The sequence below is a fragment of the Embiotoca jacksoni genome, unplaced genomic scaffold (assembly GCF_022577435.1).
Source record: "Embiotoca jacksoni isolate LCO1_2020_lvr unplaced genomic scaffold, fEmbJac1.0.p SCAF_25, whole genome shotgun sequence".
Lineage (NCBI taxonomy): Eukaryota > Metazoa > Chordata > Actinopteri > Embiotocidae > Embiotoca > Embiotoca jacksoni.
The window spans coordinates 6,192,142-6,216,294 of NW_027185376.1; the positions used below are offsets into that span (position 1 = coordinate 6,192,142).

Genomic DNA, 24,153 nt, shown 5'->3' on the forward strand with positions numbered 1-24,153 from the left:
ACCAGTCGGACGGACCCGTTTGATGCCGTTGCCACATTTGGTCTGTCTGTTGCGCCGACCAAAGCGTTTTGACTGTCAGCATCCAGCCTCTTCATTTGAATCCTCTCATTTTCAAAATATCGTTCTCTCCTTCTTATTTTTCTGAGTAGCACACTGGAGACGTGTTTCTGCCATCCCATAGTAAAGCCGCCTTCTTGTAATGTTTAATATTTCAGGAGAACTTTGTTTATTTTTCCCTGTGCTTGTAATCAACACACTTTCGGGTGAGAAAAATAGACTCCCACGGAAACCTTATATTCTTGATGCGTACCATGTAAACATAAACAGGTTCTTAGAGTTCACTGTGCTGAATGCACTATTGGTAGATTTCTACCAATATATATATAAACATATTAAATCCAGTACATTGTTCATTCTTTTGGCACATTACGTTCCCTTTGAGAAAGGATCTTTTCCGGCTTTTCACCTGATCTTAAGTGGTCCAATCAGGACTTGATGTGACCCTGCTGTTAAGCTAAATCTTCATATTTAAAAATGACTTAAGCCCCTAGCTAATTCTACTGAACCTTAAATGATGTCAACATTTTGAATTATTGAATACACTTTTACAGACTTTTACTGTTCTCAATTGTCATGGATATTTTGGTTTCCTTGAGTCCCTTAACTGTAAAGTCATACATACATTTTTTTTTTTTTTTTTAAATCATTTGATGCCACTATAAATAAGAATACTAAGTCACAAAGAGAAGGATTTTACATTAGAATTGGCCTTGAACGGCAGATTTTGCTGCGGATTAGCCAAACTTTTTACACCTATCTCTAAATCTGATAACTGTAACAGTTTTCAAAGAAACTCCTGAACTTGCGGTGTTTTTAATCTTAGTCACAACTAAGAAACGCACAACTCCCCGCGGCCTCTGTGTTCAGGTAAACACAATACATTAACCCCCCCGAATGTTCATCCCTCTTTTCACCTCACCCCCCCGCGGCCCTCACGTCCTCTCCCTCGCACACTGTGTCCTATTCATCACAGTTGCTGCACACACTGAAGAAAGTACCATCACGCTGACCTTGAGGAAGTCTCGCTCATAAGAAGACTCACCCAGGCCAAGATCTAGGGTCTGTCAGGATGATTTCTTATTCTATTTAATGGAGGAAGTGCAACGCTTTATCACTCCCCAGGTTCACGGTTTATATAAGGCATAAGGACCGAACCTGTTTGAAATGGGGGGCTGTTAAGTCAAAAAAGCCCACATACAAAACCGATGTCCTTAAGAGTCACAGTGATTTAGGGGGAAATTTAATGTTAGATCGGCACTCTTCTGAATAGTAAACTAAGAAATAGACGACGATGCCCCCCCTCCCCTTCCCTCCTATATCTCCTCAATGACATTTTCCACTGAGGAAGATAAGCATGAATGAATGCAGAGGGAATCGTCTCTTTGTCCTTATGCTCTCATCTCAGACCAGACTGCACACTCTGATTGTTTTTCTCCAATAAAATATTTTTGATTGGACTGAAATCTGTCCTTTGCAAGATAACATTAACAGCTGGACATGCATCATTAAATGCAAATGGTTGCTTTAAGTTTTGTATGCACTTTCCTCAAAATCCTGTTGTCTTTTTTCTTTACCAAATGAATTCATCAATGACAATGCAAAATGCAGATTTCGCCTCCTCCCATCATATGAAATTCATATCAGATAAGATTAACACAGCGTCTCTTTCTGCCGCCCCATAGCTCAAGAAAGGTTTGTGCAATGTGCAAAAACAAACCCAAGTTCAGCAAGTAATAAAATCACTTAAAGGACTAAAGACAATAAAGTTGGCGTCTCACAGACTTGTATTTGTGGTCACGGAGCAGAACCTCCATTATATCAGCGGTGGGTGACACGACTAGCAGGCTAACCCTAGTATACACTCCACAGCATGATGATACTACAAATGAGCAGACCGATATTTCACGGATAAGTGAATGCAACTGAGTTTTGTGGTTTGCTCCCGTTCTCCTTCAGTAAGTTATGATGTGATTTTCCTCTCTCGCCATGATAATGAAATGAAGGAGGAGATACTGGGAGGAGCGACTTCCTTGGTTAAATATTTCAAATCCAACTTGAGCACCATATGGCGCCACAAATATGGATAGTTCCCTTTTGTTCTATTAGCTCATAGGCACACCTGGGGTTTTCTTTTCTCTTTGTACAGTATTCACCTTGCTGTGTCCAAGGCCGACGCTACATGAATCTGCTGTGAGATACTGTGATAGGATTACTGTACAGATGGTAAAGAGACTTAAATATTTATGCTGGACTGGTTGCATTTACAGTGGTCTATATGCTTGGGAGAGTAGCTTGCTCAAGTGTGTTAAGCAAAATGTAAAATGTTATATTTTGTGAGAGGTACTTCTCAGAAAGGTTGTGCCTGCTGCACTGGGAAATGATTTCAAGGAGCGCACTTTCTTTGAATGAAATGAGGATGAGGTTTGATGTGGATGAATAAAAGTGAAAATTTTATGTGGCATATAGAGGACAGAATTAATAACGGAAGAGGAAGAGAAATGTGGAAAAAGGAAACGGTATTAGATTGTAACGCAGTTATAGGTTTTTACTTCAGGTGATTTAGAAGAGAGACTTCAGTATGTTTTTAGCAGGAATCAGATGTGACTATATGGTGTAATGTTAAAGTTTACTCAGTAATCAGCAGGCTAAAAGGGAACGTTCAGCATTACAAATCCCCTCTTCTCCTCACAAACAAAAACACATTTATATATTTTGCCAGAAATCTTAAGAAATAACTCGAAAGATATAAAACCAGAGACGATCACAAATCTGATGTCACCTACTACAGAATTAGTCCAATTATCCAAGCTAAAGGTTTTCAAATGTGAATTGCTGTATCAGTTGGTCAAAAATAGGAAAATTAAACATGTGAACTTAGTATATTTTTAATACCAAGCAATTAATATTCAAATAAACTCTATTGATTAATCGATTTAAAAAAAATAAATAATAATAATTCGTGGCAGCCTTAATGTCAACCGCTATAAATAGTACTCTATCTCGTTAGTGATCTTATCATTACTGAAGGATTAACTGATGAACTGCCACCACCCAACCGAAGCCCCCAACTCAAATGAAAATAAACCTGTAATAATTGTATCGACCTGTTGAAGCCATTATCTTCAAAATATACGTACAAACGGCCAATGCAAGCTCAGCAGACTGATGTGATTCCATATCTGTTTCTTACCTCACATTTTCCTGCCGGAGTGCCACAGCTACTACTCAGCCCCTTAAAATGAAAGGCCCCCCATCACCCTCTCTAAAAATCATTACAATCTCCCTCTACCTCCAGGGTCAGTAAACTAATAGTCATTCACCTGTGTGACAGGAAATCTTTCCCAAGTTGCCATTGGGGCCGGCGAGGTTGTGTTTAAGGTTATAAAGTCGAGTCCAGCCAGAGATGTCTGTTTATTGTTTGGATGGATGCTGATGATCGAACGTGTGTCGAATCGAAAGCGTTTCATCACAAATGCAAAGCATGGCAATTACGTATATAACGTATATAACCTGCTAATTGCCCGTCTTTCTGAAATCTATAATTCAGCGCTTGTCAAACATGGCGACGAAGACAAAGAACAACTTTATAAATAGTAGAGTAAATGCATTGGCGAACAACCCCACCTGCCCTCCCCCACCCAGCCAATCACCCACTTGTACTTGTGCCTGTGCATTGCCCGCAGTGATTTATTTATGACCACAACTGTTGCCGCCGACAGTTGGCTGATAATCTGTGGTGGGTTTTCTCAAAGGGATGGCACAAATATGCTCAAATAAACAGAAGCCCCACGGTGTCTTTGGGATATTTTAAGACTTTTCTCTGCAGTCGTCTAAATATGTATAAAAGAAAGTTAATCAAACAATGTGGGGGTGGGGAGGGATTAACTGACCTCACGTTGGAGTTTCCTTGAAGCATCTTTCAAGGAAATGGTTGCGAACTGAAATGCATTGGAGTGAACGTTTTTTTAATTATGCCGAAGAAGTTTCCAAGGCTGTTGTCATTTTCCTTGAGCCCCTCCACAGTAGCTCTCCGTGGAGTTATAATCAACGTTCAAACTCAGTTCAGAGAACGTTTCTTTTTTTTTTCTGTTTTGTATTTTCATCGGGGCAAAAGAGTCGTGTCCTGGATTTTTGAGATGGTACCGTCAGGTATAACTGCAGCCTTCCCACTTTCTATTTCCACCGCTTCTTCAGACAACATGTGTATACCATAGGGAACGTTATATTTGTTTGCTTTCCAGAAAGAAAACAAAAAGCCCGAACATCAGTAGGCTGCAGAAACTGCGAGTCTTTACCTCTGCAGGGTATTTCCACCGCCGAGAGGAAGAAACAAGGCATCTCCAAATCTGACAAACGAACAGAGACAAATCTATATAAATAATTGCTAAGTGGAGTGAAGAAAAGTTGGCCATCATTCAGAGCTGAAGCCTGCGCAATATCTCCTGGAGATTGAGAGTCATCCATCACGGCAAGACTTTAATTTAAGATGTTTAGGACCCTTGCTGATGATTGTCTGAGAGCCAGGCAGAGCCCGGCCTCCGAGGTCTGCAGGGGTCTCGGCTGAGTGTTGCTCGCTGTGGGAGAAATTGCTGCCTGCCACGAAGCACGTCCATAAAAGTACAATAGCTTCATCTGAGACTGCAGACAGAACGAGCAAATCCACCGGCTGATCAGCATTCAGATCCTTTAAAACTGAGGGAGGCAAGTTTCTGACAGTTCGCTTATTACATTGCATGGCGCTACAGCGATGCACACAAAACAGACAGGTTTTTAGTGCTCACAACACAGATTCACACACACACACACACACACACACACACACACAAAGAGAGAGAGGCGTGCGATCAGACACAGCTCATTTAGAGCGGAATGATGTCAAAATGAGTCCATTGAGTGTGGGCGGAGATTGAAGAGCCCAAGGTAAAGAGAGTCTGGAGACTCCAAATAATCTCGAGTATTGATTCCGTTTAAACCCGAAGGCTCTTGATGGACACTTATTTCAGAATGCGCTGATAGGTGGCACATCCGTATGACCGATCGCTGTAGTTCTGCTTACGGTAAAGGTTGTGGACTATCCATAAATAGCAGCTCACCCTCATCAGACGCAGCAGCGGGATCCACAGACATGATGACAGCTTAGCGGGCTGTAATTTACCACAAATCTCTCGGTCTTTGCCGTCACATTTACATGGACACAGTGCAGAGGGGTTCACAGTCGTCTGGGCCGGTGGTCTTGCTGTGGCAGATGTATATCCGTCAGGTCATCAAGGCAATCAATAACGTGTTTTGCTTTGCCCCACAGGAAGATTTAATAAAAAAAGAACATAGAAGAACCATTTGTTGAATCAAAAAATAGATCAATTTAGTTCAACCATACAGCAACCCGTCCCCTAAAATTGTAAAGCGGCGATATCTTTTTCTCATTTGGCACCTGAGGCTTTGCGTTGAGTTAATTATAAATCAGAAAAACGAATCCATGTGATTTTAAAAAGTGTTCGTTTAAAACAGAACTGTGTGAATTGAAACGGTGAAACAAGGCTGTTTAATGTCATGGTGTCAGTTGACGCTGCCTGCCGTCATTGCAGGGACCTTTCACCTTCCAAGAGCAGGAATAATAACACGCAACAGACAAATTAGAGAAGCCCGACCTTTTTCTCCTATTATAGAAAGTTTAATTTGCAGGTAAATTGTGTTCAGAAAACCATTTTCTTCCCCCTCACTCTGGCACCAGATAGGCAAAATTATTGCCATTATGTGCACCTCAGTTGATTAGTATCACTGTCATCACTTAATATACCACAAGTATATTGCATGTCTCCTCATTTATCCCCTCTAATGCAGTTATAATACCTGAGTGGTTGGTGGCTGCATGCCCTGAATGCTCATTTTCTGCACAGTAGCCTCTGTGTACTCAAAGGGTCCAGCTCCTTTTTTTTTTTTTTCCTCCTCTGGAAGTGGACTCCTTGCAGCGTAATTTGATTATTCCAAAGCAGGTGTTTTCAGCTGAATGCTGATAAGAAGACTCAGTGCCTCTGACACTAAAGTGAGTTACATTAGATGTGCTTAAAGTAGTGGAAGGAAAGAGCCTGTTTAAAAAAACAAAACACATTTTGTTATATCTAATCTTGAAGTGAAGATGGGATTGACTTTGAAAAGCTGTGCCAGAATTCACAAAGCATCTCTTTAGTCAGTGATGAACTGATGTTACACACACACACACACACACACACTGGGAATGGTAAGAGAGAGATCTGCATTACTCCTGGCGCAATAATAATAAGCACGCACCGCTTCAAAAGTCCAAAAAGTGCATAATGTCGGCCCATGTGGCGGCCAGTCGCTCACACTCCAGATGCCTTCCTGTGAGAGATGCAAATTTGATGTGATTACACTTTGCAACTTGGGAAACGCTGATGGAACATTGGAAATGTATAAATTCACTGCAGATTGAGCATTGCAGCATTGAGGGGTTCGCATCTCCACATTTTGTGTCCCTATATTCCTTTCTGGCTCGTCCGAATAAGCATCTGCTGCAGCGGAATAGGGGGGCAAGGTTGCATCTGTGATCCCATGTTTCTCAGCAAATCGCATCCTGTCAAGCCTCTTTGATACCCTCTCAGATTGTTCTCTCTAATCCCCCTTCCACGCCACAAGAATGGTCTTACCCGCCAATGATGTCGCTGATACACACTGTGTAAACAAAAAGGAATAATCTCTGGGCTGTGATTGAGCCATCAGAGCTGGTGCGCTCTTCTGCTCTCCACTGAAAACACTTGCATGAGCACCGCGCTGTGTAAACAGATGCGGCACATCTGTTACATTTTAAAGTGAACACATAGACTCGTCCTTGAGGCTACGAATCGCATGTAGAGTGGACTACTAATTTAGAGAATTCATCATCAACTGATTTCTTGTAGTTTGGCGGAATGAGCGCAGCTTAGATCGACTTGGCAAAGCCACCTGACACGCCATGGTGTGATAATCAGCGTTGAACACACTCCAACGCAGTCGAAAAGCTACACAGCCTTTCCTATGCAGATGAACTGAAAAAAAACCAAACTCAGACCTACAAATGAGGTCAGCACATTAAGAGTGAACTGGACTGTGTCATGTGTCACTTTGACACTTCCCGGATTCTCATTTTCACTCTTTTTGAGCCATGACAGAAAGAACAAGAGGCTCCACGGCTGCTTGAGTGTCTGCGGTCCTTCTGAGTTAAACAGCTTTTCAACATTGTCAAGGGCACCTCGGAGCCACATTTCATCACACTTAACCAGCTGTTACGGAGAAGTGTCGCAACTGCGTTCGCCGAAGGGGGATGATACCAATAACTTCACCAAATAAAGCCCCTTCTGTTCTTTTGAAGCTCCGTGCACAAGCCCCATTACATGTGAATCCGCCACTCGGAGCAAGTGCCAGTCGGAGTTGCAGGATATTCGAGTAAAGAATAGCTCGAAGAGAAGACGCACTTACCTTCAGCGGTAACTTTAGAGCAGAGACGAAGCCAGTTTAATCCCAATTATTCACTGAATCAAACTGTCCTCCAAACCTTTGTGCGAGTGCGAGCTCTCTCCCCTTAATTCCCTCTCTCACCCTGCTTCTTTCCCCTTTGCTGCCTCGCTGTCATTATCCCGCTCTGCGTGTTCAGTTGGAGCCCGAGCAGGAACAGAGCCGACGCTCGCGAGTGCATCGACCGCTCCGAGGTACCGAGACGCCGTCGGCTTCGGAATAGCTGGAAGATACCAGAGGAGCTGCAACCAAAGTGAGAGTGTTGTCCGTACGGCTGCAGAAAGACGACTGAGGGAGAGGAGGGGGACGGAGGGGGGTGGGGGGGGGGACGAGCGACTGAGTGAGCGGCGAAGTGGGAGAAAGAAGCTTGTGTGTGTGTGTGTGTGTGTGTGCATCAGAAAGAGAGAGAGAGAAAGTGTGTGTGTGTTTAGGAGAGAGAGAGAGAGAGAGAGATAATGTGTGAGGGTCTGTGAACGCTGCTGGCTCAGTGGCAAGCGGCAGTCATGATTACGTTGGTGCAACCCCCCCCCCCCCCCCCCTCATCCGCCTCCCCCCCATCCCCCCCCTCCATCCACCCCCCAACCTCCATATCAGGTCCCATGAGCACTGGGGATCTCCATCATCAAGCAGATTAGACTCGACTAACAAGCACCCCACCCTTCCAACCCCCCCCCCCCCCCCCCCAATGCCACACACACACACATACACACACATACACGCACACGCACGCACACACACACGCAGAGCCAGTGGTGTGTGCCGTGGTCACCGGGGATATTCTAATCACAGAGACGGTTGGAGAGGCTTCCTTTGTCCAGAGCTCATGTGGTTGCTGATCCTTTCAGGTCCAAATGAAATTAGACAAGTTGTCCCTCTTTGCAGTCAGAAGTGAGTTAATTAATCTTTTCTCGGCGAGGATGGATATATCCTGTAGGGCTCTGCGTTGGCAACAATCCGAGTACGTATCACAATACACAGGTTTCCGTTCAACACATTCATGTATTGTGAAACTGTAAGCAAGTCCATGTATTCCTTTTTTTTTTTTTTTTTTTTTTTAAATCTAATTTTTGAAAAACGGTCATAGTCTACACTACTTCCCGCCATAATATATACTATTTCCTGCCTCCATTTTTGTTGTTATGTGCCACCTTTTGCATGTAAACTGTTAATTTGATATTGATACAGACTTTTGGAGAATTGATGGTTTCCCAAAACATAATATTGCGGTTCTCAAGTGTATCTATATTTTCTTACAACCACATTATCCAGTAATGATCTGTTGGGGCTTGTGGGTGTTGGAGTAAAGGGTGTGGTTAATGGGAGGGTCCGTTATTCTTGACTGACTCACAGCTGAGCCAGAAATGTGAAGGGGATGTGATGGAAACCAACTTGTTCTGGTAACTGGGACTCGCAGACCAAAGCCAATTTTGGCCAAATCACCAAATTGCATCGCTGACCATTAATTTAGCATTTTGGACAAAGAAGTGAACCTTTACGATGTAACGCTGTTACCTACGCAGCTGTGAAAGTGATGTGATTCAGGTAATTTGCCAGTACATGTTTAAGCTGCAATACAGCTACTAACACTGGAGCCCACTTAATGGCTTCAACAAGTGCTTTTCTACGCTGATGATATCTGATTTTCTATCATTCTCATTGCCGAGTTGTCCAGATACAATAACTTATGTTTCCAGTCTTGTACACAAAATAGACACAGCAGCACAACAGTGAATGTTTTTATCCCATGTCAATTACAATTACTTTTATTAACCACTGTTTATGCCTCTTCATCTATTTGGGCATCATTTTTTTTAAAAGAAGGTCCAATGCACGTCATGTACACAGAATACATTGTGAATGTTCAAAGAAACCGGTTTTAGCTGCAGCCCGACTTCATCGTTGGTAGGCGGTGTTGGAACGCGTTCATGTGTTCCTTTGTGAAACGCATTCGAGGAAAACCTTCCACGGAGATGAATGTTCTTGAAGGATAGTTGGAAAAAGAACAAGAGTAAAATTAGTAACGGCTCTAATTATTATTATTTTTTTTTTTCATTGAATAACAAATAATCAGTCCATGAAGAGAAAATAGCAATTCAGAGGTAAAGATGATATTAGGAAGAGTTTTTTTTTTTTTTTTTGTTCATTAGCGCTCCTACATTGATGTGTACAAGTTCATGGTCAGGTGTTGTTTGCACGGTTTAAATAAACATTAGGATTAAATGAGATTAGGAACATGTCTGAGGTTATCTGATGGCCAGTGTTGGCTGGGTAGTGTGCAGTAATCTAAGTGTGTGTGCGTGTGTGTGCGTGTGCGTGTGTGTGTGCGCGTGTGCGTGTGCGTGTGTGTGTGCGTGTGTGCGGGGGCAGATTGTTATGGCTGTAAAATGTGTCTTTTACTAGGATGCCCGCTATAGAAGAAGCGACAAAGTACACGCTTGATGCGGATGGCCCGGAGTGGTTTGGAAGTGGGGGCAATCTTGTTGGAAAAGGGAGACATCAGCTGGTGCCTGCTAATACCCATAACCTCTCAAAGAGAAAGAGCTAATAACGAAACCCAACATCCCCCGCCCCTCTATTTCCAGCAGAGATCCCCACAGAAAAAGAATTACATCATCTAAACATCAAAACTTTACGGATTTCTCTGAAGTCTGGCAGTTGTCACTGACGGTGACCTAAATTCTCTTATTTTCATGTTGTGCATGATTTTAATGCACTGCTTCTCGTCTTCCTCGCTCACATAGAACACAGATGTCATCTTCCTTCTCTCTGGCATATTCAGGAGCAACCACACGATTTTAACCTTTTAAAATTCGACCAGGATATGGTGAGGGAATCAAAGGTGGTACGCATCACTCTATGGAAAAGGTTATTGAGGCATTACCATTTAAGTGTATTTCTTTTCAACTGTTTAAAGTTGGACAGCTGTCAGCTCTTTCCCTTTTAATTTGCCTCAAAATGACTTTCTTATAATTCATTTTTAGTACAATAAAGACTTTTCAGGGTGTAGACATCGTCTTTCTGAAAATGAATTATTAATTTATATAATTTAGGCTTATATTAGAACTAGTAATGTAATATGTAGTAGAATTTAAAATCAAGGTCTCCACGTTGACTCCAAATTGATCAATCATCCCATTTTGATCATCAGGAAGCAGGAAAATCAAGTAAAAACAATAAATCTAATTCAAATAGGTAGTCTTCTTCCACCTAGAGGAAGAAATACAAAGAGAAAACAATGTGACACAAATAAAAGAAAGACTGAATCACTGAGTCAAAATGGCCCTTAAAAAATGTCAATCTAAAAAGCTGAAAGCTGTGTTTGAATGTAGTTATGCAGTATTTTATGCACTCAGCAGTCCTGGCTGACAACCCTGCTCCCAGATCAACTCTGTCCAGATGGCATGGCATGGCCCAAGAGGACTCCATTTTTAATCCTCTTGGCACAAGCTTTGCTAAGCAAGAGGTGGAACGGATGCTCAGAGTCAGGCGTCAATCAGGGCATTTTCAGACCGCCCCACTGCCGTATGGGACTCTCACACAAGTGTCCTCCACGAGGATAAATACAGGACGGACAAAGGGGGGTGGGGGGTGGTATTGGCGTCATTCCACTCAAAAGATTGACTGACATTAAATTGAAGGTCATGATACTTTGTTGGTGGCCAGTCGTGGAGGCGCACCGCTGATATGATTGGCGGTTCCAGCAGTGAAAACACAAGTACTTGTTGAAAATATCTGCGTCATTTGTTTAAAAAAAGTATATAATGCAGTATTGTGCTTTTTAAAAACTGCACATGTAAGCGCAAGTTATTTATACGTCTAACGAAAGTGCAATACAAGTGCATCCCAGGAAGACGTAAGAGGCGTGCCATGTCCAAACAAACGACAACAGACAATACAGATACAATGATGACAAGACGGTATCGGAAGAGAAAAACAGAAACGATTTTAGATTTTCTTAATGTGTGTGTGTGTGTGTGCATAGGAGTTGAGTGTTATTATAAAAGTGGTAAAAAGCAATTTAAAGAAACACTATTTGAATACATAGATAAAAAAAAATAAAACAACAAAAAAAAAAAAACATCGCCGAGCAGACGTTACGGAGACAAAGCTCGGGTTAGAATTTGAAATGCTAACACGTCACCCCACAAACCTTTAAAGAAATGTAGTGTTTTGGTCAGAAATGAGTAACGTGATTTCTTGATTGAATTATTTCTCACGAATAACAATATCAGAAGACACGGCAGAGAATTAGGTCTGTGAATTGTTAATAAGCTGAGGGAGTATATACGCTGTAAAACTAATGCACAGTAATAATTCAGAATTAATTGCATCTGGTTTATCGTTTAACTTGAATCGGTCACCAGTGGAGTTCAGTGGCAAATGTTTTATTTTTTTCTTGTCATTACAATTTCATTGGGCAACCACAGCAGCTCCAGTACTGCAGAGCAAACTCGTTTTTCTAACGTACGTCAAATAAGGATGTTGACTTTTTTTCCTGGAAGAAAAATACACAAATGACATTCAAAGTTGTTTCCTTTTAATCCCACATATTTTATCGGAGCATTAGTGGGAAGAAGCGGGGTGGACGGAAAGGGACGTGTTGCGGGACGACAAGGACCCAGGTGTAGCTGTTATTAGAGGCCAAGCTAATGGAATCACCAGTCTGCCTCTCGGCGAATCATGCGGCTCAAGACAAGACAAGCCTGTCCTGAGGGAGGTCTGGCCCAGAAGAGGACATCTGGAGCCTCGGTCTGCCTCCTCCTCTCTGACTCACCGCGTTTACTGGCAGGGGAGACGCAGCCGTTATCCTCTAACAAACACTCCAAAGCAGAATTTCTGCTTTTAAATGGCTTCGGAGATAAATCAATGTAATGAAAATTAACCTGAGTGGCCTATATATTTGAACTGGATATGGTTAGCTCCGTGTATAGAATATACTGTATATCGGTTCATTACCTTTTCTGTATTCTTCCAAGAAAGGACAATGTTGGTATTACCAGTATGTCTTAGAGTATATGTTCCCTCTCTCGCAAAGACATTACCAGTCGATTTAGTATATATGGCCTCTGCGCTATAAAGCTATTCATGACATGAATACATTATATGTTATGGCAGAAGCTTTAAAAATAAATGTTTCATACCAATAATTCTGCCTACAAATCCTGTGGTTAGACAAAAACAAATCTCCATTCGAGTAAACCAATCTTTTAAAACAATGCTTTGCATTGTGAATTTACTTGTATTTGGTTTGCGAGAACTCATTCACATACGAAGTGTTAAATCAGAGCAGAATAATCTTTCATTAAGCCTGTTCACATAAACGGGCTCTTCACAATCAAGATCCCGAGGCGCAACGAGGAGACTTTTTAAGGAAAACTCAAATCCTGAATACTGATCACAGTAGCACTGCTGCATTGATCTAAATGGAGCTGTAATTAAAAAAAAAAACAAGCCATGTGTTTCAGAGTTTGAACGCAGCGAGCCAGACACTAACTCCGACAATGCCCCTGCAATACAGGTTGCCATTAACAACAATCAGTGGAGGCACTAGGAATGAGACATCCAATCAGTTTCTCAAAGCTCTAATGCCAACCTAATGAAAGAGATTAAAAACGCTTATTTGAGAGGCCGGCGCGTGTTTCCCTCATAATGTTTTTCTTCCTCCAGATGAAGATAAAAGCAAGGTAATACGAAGCGATTTATTCTCGACCAGGATTTTAAGATACTGAAGATGGAATTAATTTTCATGGAGGTAAAAAAAATTTGGTCCCACGGGAGAAAAAAAAGAAGAAAAAAAAAAGAAACCACATGCAATTTGATTTAGAGTCACATCAGGATGTCTGCAAAACGTGGATGTCAGAAATTGGCCAGCAAATAAATGAGGTCACATTTTCAGCAGGTAGGGGTAAAAAAAAAAAAAAAAGTGTCTCAAAAGTTTGGATGATTTGACAATTTGATCAGCAATCTTCGCAAGTAATCAGTTCTGGCAGACACAAGCCCACTCCCGTCGGTGCCACGGGCTGCGGCAGAATGAGCCCATATTACTTGGCTGCAAAAGCTAAGGGATGTGTTGTCAGGCAAGCATTTGGCAAAGGTTTGAAGTAAGAGTGGGAAGGAAGGAACACATTAAATACTGTGGAGAGATGAAGCGGCCGGTATATGGGCTCCAGCCTGCAGAGGTGGAGGTATATTGAGCGGAGTGAACGAGGACGGCTGAACAGCCAGGAGGGCTGTGGTGCAGAAACTGCCTCGACTCACCGCAGGCTCTGAATTGTGCTCTGCAGCTCCAGTATATTACGTTTCCATGCTGTCCACCTGAATGCAGCCCACCGCCTCGCATTTTGGATTTCACTCCGGCTACATAGCTGTGCTAGCAGCCCGGTGCTGTGTAAAGATGTTTTTTTTTTGTTTTTGTTTGTGTTGTTTTCTCATTTTTAAAAGAAGTAGTACGTTTAAATATATTTCACAGTTAACTTGCATTGTGCCGTTGTGCATTGGTAATGACCCAAAGGTGCGTAGATGACACAGTTGCTCCAGTGCGGTTTATATTTTTTCCTGGCCGGTCCGATGCGATAGGATAAGTACTGAGGTCTGTCCTATTAATGGTAGCAAGCCAACTTGGATGTTATGATGAAAACGAGAGACATGTAATCTCTGAAGAGAGGGCGATGCCAGCGAAACGGCTTTTCTGTTTGTCCACAGCACGGATTTAGATCCCTTCATCCCAGCTCTCTCCCACTGCCTTCACAGGGTTATTATTCTCTGGATTCCCACGGTGTGGCCAATCAACAGATGTGTTTAAACTGAAATTGTCTTCCCTCCTGACAAGTACCACCCCCCCTCCCCCTCCTTTCCACACACCTTCCCCTTAACCAGGGATATTATACAGTATCATCCAAAAGAACCTGGCAAATTCCACATGATTGCCAAAACATTGTTAGCGAATGGGATTTTGCGTTTACCTGACGTCGAGTAAATTCTCTGTCTTTCAACTAAAATATCAAGTGGAGGGTTTTAGGAGAGCGTTGTACAGGTTTACTAATTATTAATATAGTGAAAGGAGAAATATTGTAATCATATGGTTGCTTAAGGTAAAGCCAGTAATGTCTAACACGCTAAATACAACAAGATTGTGTGGGATTTTTAAAAAATGGACATTTTTTTAAAATGACATTTTTCCGAGACCACCACCCGTTGTGGTCTAGGAAAAAGCTAAAAAAAGCATTTGAATGGATAAATGATGCGTAATTATTTATTCTTTATTTAATTTATTTTGATATTATAAAAACTACAATCAGTGTGTGTTTATATAAAACGGGACTGCGGGGAAACACAATTGAGGGCCATCTTGTCAAGTCTGAAATTATGGACAAATTGATAGCTTATGGTGTGCAATTTCAGACATTGAACGGTGCTGTTTGATGTGCAACGAGACACTTAAAGCACTCCAAATGTGAAGTTTGTCAGATTATCAAAATTGATAGTAAACACAAAATGGTTTATCAGAGTATTACGTCAGTCTGACATGAAGCTACTCTCAAGACATGGCTGAGGCTGTGACACATTATCGTTTGTGTTGTATATTTATTGTATTATTGGGTATTTCAATGTCCTCGGATCAGAACAGTGTTTACTTGCTAGAAGAAAATACAGCAACTTTTGAAGGACAAGCCGTAGGTGGAACTCGGCTGTCCTCCTTTCAAACTATACACGGGTACATTTGAGTAAAATTTGAAAAAAAAAAAAAAAAAAAAAAACCTGCAACAAGCAGAAACAATAACCCAGGGTCACTTTGCTTAGCAAAGTTTCTGATTTATTGCATTGAAAATTGTTGTTGCATCCATATATCCATATTTCAACATGAACAATACTAGTACTGCATATCGCTAAAGCGTGAACACCAACTGAAAATATAGAATTAAGTATGCAAACATTTGACCAATCACAGAACTCTGCGTTATTTTATTTATTTTTTTGTTCATTTATTCAATCACACGTAGGGATGCACAAAACAATGGGAGGTGAGGAGGAAGATAACTTGCAGCAAAGTTGAACCAAAGATGCTGTGGTTACATGTTGTGCCTCTTGGACTAATACACCAACAATATGCCCCCCTTTATTTATTCATAAAAAATATTTTAAAAAAAAAATACCCTAAAATAATGAGCCTTGCACATGATTCTTGAGCAGCCTGGTATATTACAAACATATAAGGTAGCTCTGCAGCAGTTGCCATACTGAAGCCTAATGTGTTACCGAAGAAGATGATTCCAACAATTCTGTTTCAAAAAATTGGGTCAATAAATTGCTGTCAGTCTAATTCATTTGGCGCTGTGTCATTAAAGCCAGAATGATGCTGTTGTAGCACTGCTGCATCTGCCAGTCTTGGCAAGCAGGTCTTAAATTAATATTTAGCTGGATTGGTTTGGATACACACACAAACACGCACACGCTCACACACACACACAAGCACGCCCACACACACACACACACACACACACAAGCACGCCCACACACACACACACACACACACACACACACACACACACACACACACACAAGCACGCCCAGGAAGAGGCAGATAAAGAGAGCGGTAGAGAGATTATTTAAAAATTATAGTACCAATACAAGCAAATGACTTCCTTCACCTTCAGGAACTGTTCTCCACCATGAATAATAAGGGGCACTAAAATACTTGGAAACTTAATAAACTTGTATCACCTGCTGTATTTCATTAGTACATCTCGTAAAAACATCAGATTGCGTTCAGCTAGTTATTTTAGTGACTGAATCTGCCAGCTGTTGTTGTTTTATGCTGAGCCACATCTTGTGACCATAAAACCTCGCGGTTGCAATTTCACAAAACAAGTTTTTTTTTCTTCGTCCCCCTCCCCCCCCTCCACAAATGTATCAAATAGCATGGCATTGTGTGGTGTACTGTGTCATTTAGCAGACTGGAGTGGTCCAATCCATTAGGCACAGATGATTTATCAGCGGTCAACACGTGTGGTAAATGAAATGAAGGGAAAGTCCTCGTTTATGTTATTTCTGCAGGGGAATCTGAAGAGGGGAAAAAAAATAAAAGTTTTACAAATGGAGTGGATGCTTGCTAAATTATGCCACTGCATTTCTTTCTGTAATCTCTACCAGGGGCTACTGGGACTCGCTGTTGCCTGTGAAAGCATTAGCTAATAGTGGGATATCATTTGAAATGGTCCTTGGCTGGAAACATAAATCACAGTTCATAGTACTTTTCTTCTCTGATGCACATTTTTGCATCATAGTAAGAAGGAAACAAACTTTGGATATTGGAATCAGCCTCTTGGAGGCAATACAGTGTGTGATCTTGTTACATGCAAGGGAATTCTCAATTTTCTCCAAGTTTTTAGATTTTGTGCATTTCATGTGTTGTTGGAAAGTGAAATCACAAGGCATTCTTCACTAATGTCGACAGGCTCATGTGGGACAAATAATGCTGTTCTGCCAGGCTGCTCTTTGTGACTTGGATATTTTAATCTGGACACATTTTCCTATTTAGACAAATCTTGAAAAAACAAAACATGCGTGTGGACAAAGTAAATTGGCTCTGCTGTGAATACTCTTGGCCTCTGCTGGGGGGCTTATTAGATGTGGCATTGCACAACATCGGAGAGTGGTTGTCATTTTGCAGTATTTCAACACACACATTTCTGTGACCTGTCATGAGCAGGTCCAGCCTGCCTGGTAAGGGGGTCTGGTCATTATTGGACTGAACTTATGGTGATGTTAAGCCCGGCACCATCATCGCATGGCTTCTTGCAACAGGCACGGGCAAAAGAGTAGTGTTGGCAGCCTTGGGCACCAAGCTGTTCAACCTTACGCTCACTAATTGCTCTCTGTCAGGGAGGCCAGAATGTGTCAGCTCAACAGTGTTCAACGCTCAGGGAGGAACTGTGCTAATGAAACAAATTTAAGAAGGGGAAAGAAGTGGATTGTATGTGGAGAGCAAAAAGTGGTGACGTGACTGAAAAGATGCAATTTGGGAACATATTAATGATCTTGGATGTGGCAGCCACAAAACATTTGTAATATCTTCACTCACCCAAAACTTAAATAGAAAAAAACATGTCAAGACAAGAACTGACAAAATGTTTGGTTTTTTTTCACATTTTTTTTTTAATTATTATTAAACTAAACAATAATGTTAAAGATGGACTAAATGGATACATGAACTGATATTGGTTTAAAACAAACTCTCTTCCGCTGCCAAAAATATCTGTTGATTTATCTGTTTGACTTGCTGTGCTGCCGTGAATGAAAAGTTATTTATATACAGTATTGATCTGTGTCTGTCAGTAATGTTATCTGATGTCACCGGTTCTTGGAAAACATTAATTAATGAGATAAACTCATCCACCAATTAAATTACAAGGAGAACTAGACAAGAAACGGCAACAAAAAAAAGCCGAGATAAACTGCAAACTTCAAGGCGGGAACTGACGTTTATAAAAAGCTAAACTAACGCTGATGATGTAGTTCAGGTGATGTGGATGTAAAGTTGTTCAGGAATGGACAAGTTCCAGGATCTTCCACTAGATGTTAAGTGGGGGAAAAAAACCTGTAGGATAAATATATTAATGTTCTCCAGCTATATAAAACGAAAAGCACCAACTTGTGACTAAAATATCACTGTGGAAAACTTGGCTAAAACTAATAAGATGCAAAGGACTAAAATGTTAATAAAATGAATAGACGTTTTCGTCTAAAGATGAAAACTAAACCAATATCGAGGAGCAAATTTAACACTATGATTCATCTGAACGGCAGGCTATCCACTCACGTAAGTGCAGAAGAGTATCTTTTGAGTCTTTCACCATTACTGCCCTTTGATCACCTCGGCCGTCCGTCGTCGCGGGGAACAAATGGATTATCTCTCTCCCAGCACACAGCAGAGGAAGGCCTTTGAAAAAACTAAAGGAGGTCAGTTTGTGCCGTTTTGACAGTTTCCCCTTTATTACGCTCCATGTTGCCTTCGCGGCGTTCGGCCCGCTCTCTCATAAAGATGATGAAAAGGAAACGGCCCTCTAAGAAGAGACATCCATTCATTTTTAAATAATAAAATCACAATCTATTATTTATGTGCAAAATGTCCATCTTGGGATATCAAATGCACTTTTGAAGTCTGGAAGTGTATATCTTTTCACCTTGTGTGAAGCCAGTCCCAACAATATGAAAGGAGGTGGATCTATACAGAGAATATCAAGCTGAGTGTCTGTTTACTTATTTATCGGTTTCATGCATTTACTCTTTTAAGACTCAGTTCACAGGAAGTGCAGGTTGGACATCTGAGCCTTATGGGTAAAGATATTTCATAAACTGCAATAAGTGCTGTGTGCCAGCAGTAACTTCTTTCTCTTTGAAGACAGTTCAGGAATCCTTCGGGAGTTAACATATTACTTCCTCCACCTTATTGAAATTGGACTGGCAGCTGGTTTCAAATTTATATTACGAGACAAATAATGACTTAAGTGACAAACTTTCTGGAAACGTATCCCACGATGCACGGAGACTACCATAGAAAAGTGGCAGTAGGGTAGTGCATCTTCGTGTGTGTGTGTGTGTTCCTCCAAAGTTGTTTCTCAATTCCAAACATCCAGCGGCCTTGAGACATCCTTATTGTTTTATTGGCTTTCTCCTGACCTTTTGCTTTGATTGACAAGTTGACTCTTAAGATTTCATCCACCACGAAGAAGAAGAAGAAGAAGAAGAAGAAGAAGAAGAAGAAAGCTTTGGCTGACTTGTTTCCTGCATAGTATTGGTCACTAAGCTCTATTCCCACAGCATCAATACTAAACCCTTGATGTGTATGTGGGACAGTAACTTTTCTGTAAGATTTGGGACTTTTTACGATATAAAATTGTACACACAAAGGCTTTAAAATTACACATAAGTGTGGAGATTCCACTTATTCTGATTGGAGGTAGATATGACATGTCTATAAAGGGACAATGACATGCTGGTCGTTTCACCTGACATGAAAAATGTAGGCCGCAGTGACAGAAAATGATGGTGTGGAATATATTTGTGGGACAGATGGGGCTTTTTGTTCTGCTAAATCATTTAGTGACAAATGTAGATTTGTTGTATCGAGGGAGCTGCTGTTTTTTTTGGTGAATTTCTATCATCTGATAGTATGAATTCGCAAAGCACAGAGGTTGTTCACAGTTCATTAATTACCTGAGGTCCCCTCATAATGATGGCCACATGAGAGCAGGGCTTAAGGCTCACTTCCGCTGATATATTTCCCTAACATGTACATGCATGCATACAGATTTACATACACGCACTGAGGATACAAAATGCCGTAATTATGGGGGACTCCTTCCTCATTCACGTCCACCCTTTAAAAAAAAAAAAAGAGAAACCTGTGACAAAAAATATGAATATAAGATGGAGCACCTACGTGTAGAAGAGGACGAGCAGACGATGTCCACACATGTCCCTGATCTTATAAGCAGGGACATAAATTCTGTTCAATGTGAGTGTCACTGAAGGGTGAACAGAACTGATTTCTGTCCATCTGTTGTCGAGTCAACACATGCAGCTGGTGTAATCGTCGGTTTAGAAGTCTCTTGAGTTTGCGCGGCTGAATAAGCACGACAGTAATATTCCATAATCTCATACTTTACTCGGCTATGACAGTTGTGGAAATCGGACTTTGGGGTTCCCGCCCTTAAAATGAGATTTTAAATCTGTACGTGAGTCGGCTACGAGATGGCGTTCTGCTCCCTGTGAATAAGCAAAAACAAATTCAACTGCATAAAATGCAGTGTCGGTGCCCCAAACAGGAGGAAATAAACTGTTGGAATTCTCAAAGTGTAGGAAACCTGGCTCTTAAACATCAAGTCTTCTATTTGAGGGGAAGGAACATCCGCTAACAATGAAGTGTTCTTTTTAGAATTCCAAATTTTTCTTAAACGGCCGCCTAAGAGCTGCAGAAAGAGGCATTTTCTTACTCTTTACACTCTGTCTCTCGTGATAAATCCAAATACCAGCGCCTATTACTCATGCCGGAATAGGTCTGTGTTCTTCACTGTAGAGGGATTGAATCGACTCGAGCTTTCAGGGTGAACCAGTAATGCGGAAATGAAAGAAAAAGCGAAAAGTTGCAAATTAAAGTCCCCGCTTCATCTGGCAGGTCCTTTTCAAGAGGAGCTGACAGGGCTTGACTGGGGAGCTGATATCACTCAAGTAAATGATAATTAAATAATGGAAGCCCACGTCTCGCAAATTCCACAGTATGGATTTGGGATTTCTCAGCAGTTTCACCTTCCCTACTGTGCCACACAATCAATATTTGATCAAGGTCCCAGTCATCAGAGCCTACACATCTCCGTTTTGACTTTTAATTCCTTGCCCAGATGTGTAATTCCTTTAAACCGGGATGGCAGCTTTTGCCAATATTTGATTTTCTAATTGTTCAACCACATTCTTTGCCCTTTGAACTGTATAATTTCAGACATGAGTAGCTTCTTTGTACTTTGAGTTGGCCATAGATTGTAGTCTATAAATGTATTCAAGGCATGTGCCCACACATCTGCCATTTCAAACAGGAAGTTCATCAGAGGCTTTTGCTGGAAATCACATTGTAGCTGTTCAAAATCAAATCTATTCATGCAAAACTAAATTATAACTGCGATAAAGGATGCACAATTTTGGACAAAGTCAAGACAAGGTTTTGTGAAAATGGGTCTTTTTACATTCAAAGTGCAAACAGATCAACAACAAGAAAACAAACCAAAATGGACCTTGCCTTGACCGTTAAGTGAGCCAATGAGTATTCACTGATTAGAGTTATTTTCAGGAGTCAAGACTAATATCTAGGGGGAAGCTGGTTTGTTTGGTTAGTTTTTTTGTTTAACTGGAACTTCTTCAAATTTTTTTTTTTTTTTTTTTTTTTTTTTGGTAAGTTTTCTTACTCTATGTAAGGAAATACGGGCTGTGGAAATCAGAGGACTGTTTCTATTCCCTACTTTGACGACACTGGGAATGGGCAATAATTAAAATCTTATTTGCATAATGTTCCTCAAAAACTTTATGGACAGCAAATTTAATTAAACTACCATACTTACACACCATGACCTTGCGGCAACAGCACAAAAAGAAAAAGAAAAAGGAAATGCTATTTTCTTTTTTCCTTTCAAAGGTATGCTAATTATATCATTTGAAAACATTTAACACCCTTTCCTTAATTTTTTGACACACAGTCCATATCTCTCTAGTGGTCACCCAAAATATCAGTATGGTACTTTAAGTTTGGACTGGTAAGCAGGACAATTAGAAAACCTCTCTGGTAAATATTAAGCGGATAGTGTGCATTTGACTAGAAATGAGGGATTAACTACTTAAAATGTTCTGCTTGATCCCTTGACTGGACTTCAAAGTGAAGTTATATTAGAAGAGGAGCGTTTGAGAAGATGAAGTATTATCTGCGGCCCTGTCGTGCGACTGACACTCAGAAGTCACAGAGTGCTTCCAAGAAAGTTTGAACCCCATGAAAGCACACTTGTGATCACAATGGACAAATTGGTGTACAGTCAAGTGAATTTGTTAATGGCAGGAGTGATGTAAAAAAAAAAAAAATCGGTGACCTTTTTAATGAAAACAATTCCTTGATCGTTTGATATATATATATCAAACGATGTATATATATCATTATATATAATGATATAACGAAGCTGAAAAGTCAATAAGCTGAAAAGCGAATTGTTACACTGGTCAGTATCAGAATTACAAGTAATATATTAGTGTAGTAGTCATTTAGGTCCTCCTTGTGACTCCTAAAACACACATCTGTTCACTAAAATCATCTATTTAGATTTTTTTCCCCAATGAATAAACATCTGCTAATGCCTTAAAGTGGCTTAGATGCAACTAAACTCTTTGGCCTTCATTCAGTATGCATGGATCCCCGCCTCCGTCCCCACCCACCTTCCTGCCTCTTGCGTGCAGCTCGAGCTGGCTTGCTTCCTGAGGTATGTGCCATATAAAACCCTGGCTGTGTGAATGTGTTTTTAAGACTGCCATTTGTTCTGCAGTTCCAAAGTGGAAATGCTCAGCCATGGTGTTGACTGCTCAATTCGCTCATATGTGTTGTAGCATATAAAAACAAAATGTAAATAGGTTATAACCTTGATTTTCAGTGATGCAGGTCTTTAACACAAGATAACAGTGAACGAATAAGCAAAGGGTATCTGTTCTCTGGATTTCTGGATTTTCTTCCTCCCGCAACTCATCTGAACCAACAATTCTGTCCACAAGCTGACACACACCATGTGTGAATAACCGTATGCTTTTTCTTTGTCCAAGTGAACACACAAGAAGACACAGTTATGAGTAATTTTGAGGGTTTACATCTCCAAATGCCAAAATGAGTCGGAGTCGCACACTCACATTGTTATAGTACCTACAGTTGTGAGATCGAGGTGTTTGTGTGTGAAGGCAGGATAAAAATAGCAACGCTGTTTTTTCCCTTTGTGTAAATGGCATTTTCTCCATACTGTCCAACTACGCCTCTTTCCCAGTATGGTGTGTTTACAGTTGGGGTATAAAGCAAGCTTGCCAGTGATGTTGCATAATTGGTGTTGGCGCAGTTTCAGAGGGCACCGGATGCCTTACACACTGTTTGTGATTGCTTCATTCTCGGCCAGAAAACAAATCAGATGCTGGTGATACGTTGCTTTATGTTTCTTGTGCTTTCATGCTTTTTTCATGGACTCCCAATTAATGTGTTTTGAGCTCAGCTAGTTCTATATGATGAATCCTCTTATAAGTCAAGACATTCGTGACTGGTTTGTTGATTTCTAACAGAACCGAAAGGTGTGAGGTTGTGCCACATACCTTTGTTAGCTGCAGACAAAAGACCCGACTAATGAGAAGAGCCACATCCTTTCAATTAATTCTGAGCAAACACATTTTAATTGCTTTTATAAGCTAAACAGCAACTCTTGCCAGATTTCATTCGTGTTCATATTTTATTCAAAAGTTTTTTCATCATTTCATTTGGTAAGAAATACTTCGGTTCAAGCCGCTTGTAATGATACATGTCTATATGGCAGCATGAATATGAATGTGAATCTTTCTCTACAAACATGCAGCTGCCTGCAGAGCTTAGTTTGAGATTTTTCTTTGTTTAAGGTCGAGACGTCTTATTTTAAAAACATCTAACATTTTAGAAAAAAAAAACTTTTACGAGACAGTTGAATCTCTGGCCTGTTAGAACTTGCTGCATGTGATGCAGTTGGATCAGTTTTCAGGTGTTGTGTGTGGATTTTGTTTCCTAAAAAAAAGTTCATGGACGTTAAATGTGAAAGCTAAACTTTCTGATCTTGTTTAGCGATTCTGGTGAGCGGTTTATGTTTTGTTGCATTCTCCTTGTCGCCTTTGTGACTCTCAGACAAATTGCAATCAGCCACTTTGTCTCTTGCTGTTGGTGTGAGCGCACAATCAGAAAACTTTGAATTTGGTTCCTCCTTCCTTACCGTAGATGTGAGTAGGTTTGGTACCCGGTCATCTCATTCCCATAAAATGTATGCAGTGTTTCCC

The 24,153-nt window shown here is 40.9% G+C and overlaps 1 protein-coding gene across 1 annotated transcript in view; it reads right to left on the minus strand.

Annotated features, from left to right (window-relative positions):
• Window positions 1-7,923, minus strand: part of LOC138204226 (cadherin-12-like) — an 87,437-nt gene extending 79,514 nt beyond the window's left edge. Inside the window, exon 1 of the mRNA XM_069159344.1 lies at window positions 7,534-7,923. The gene's annotated coding sequence lies outside the window, so the exon portion shown is untranslated. The remainder of the gene's footprint in view (window positions 1-7,533) is intronic.
• Between the last annotated feature and the right edge of the window lie 16,230 nt (window positions 7,924-24,153).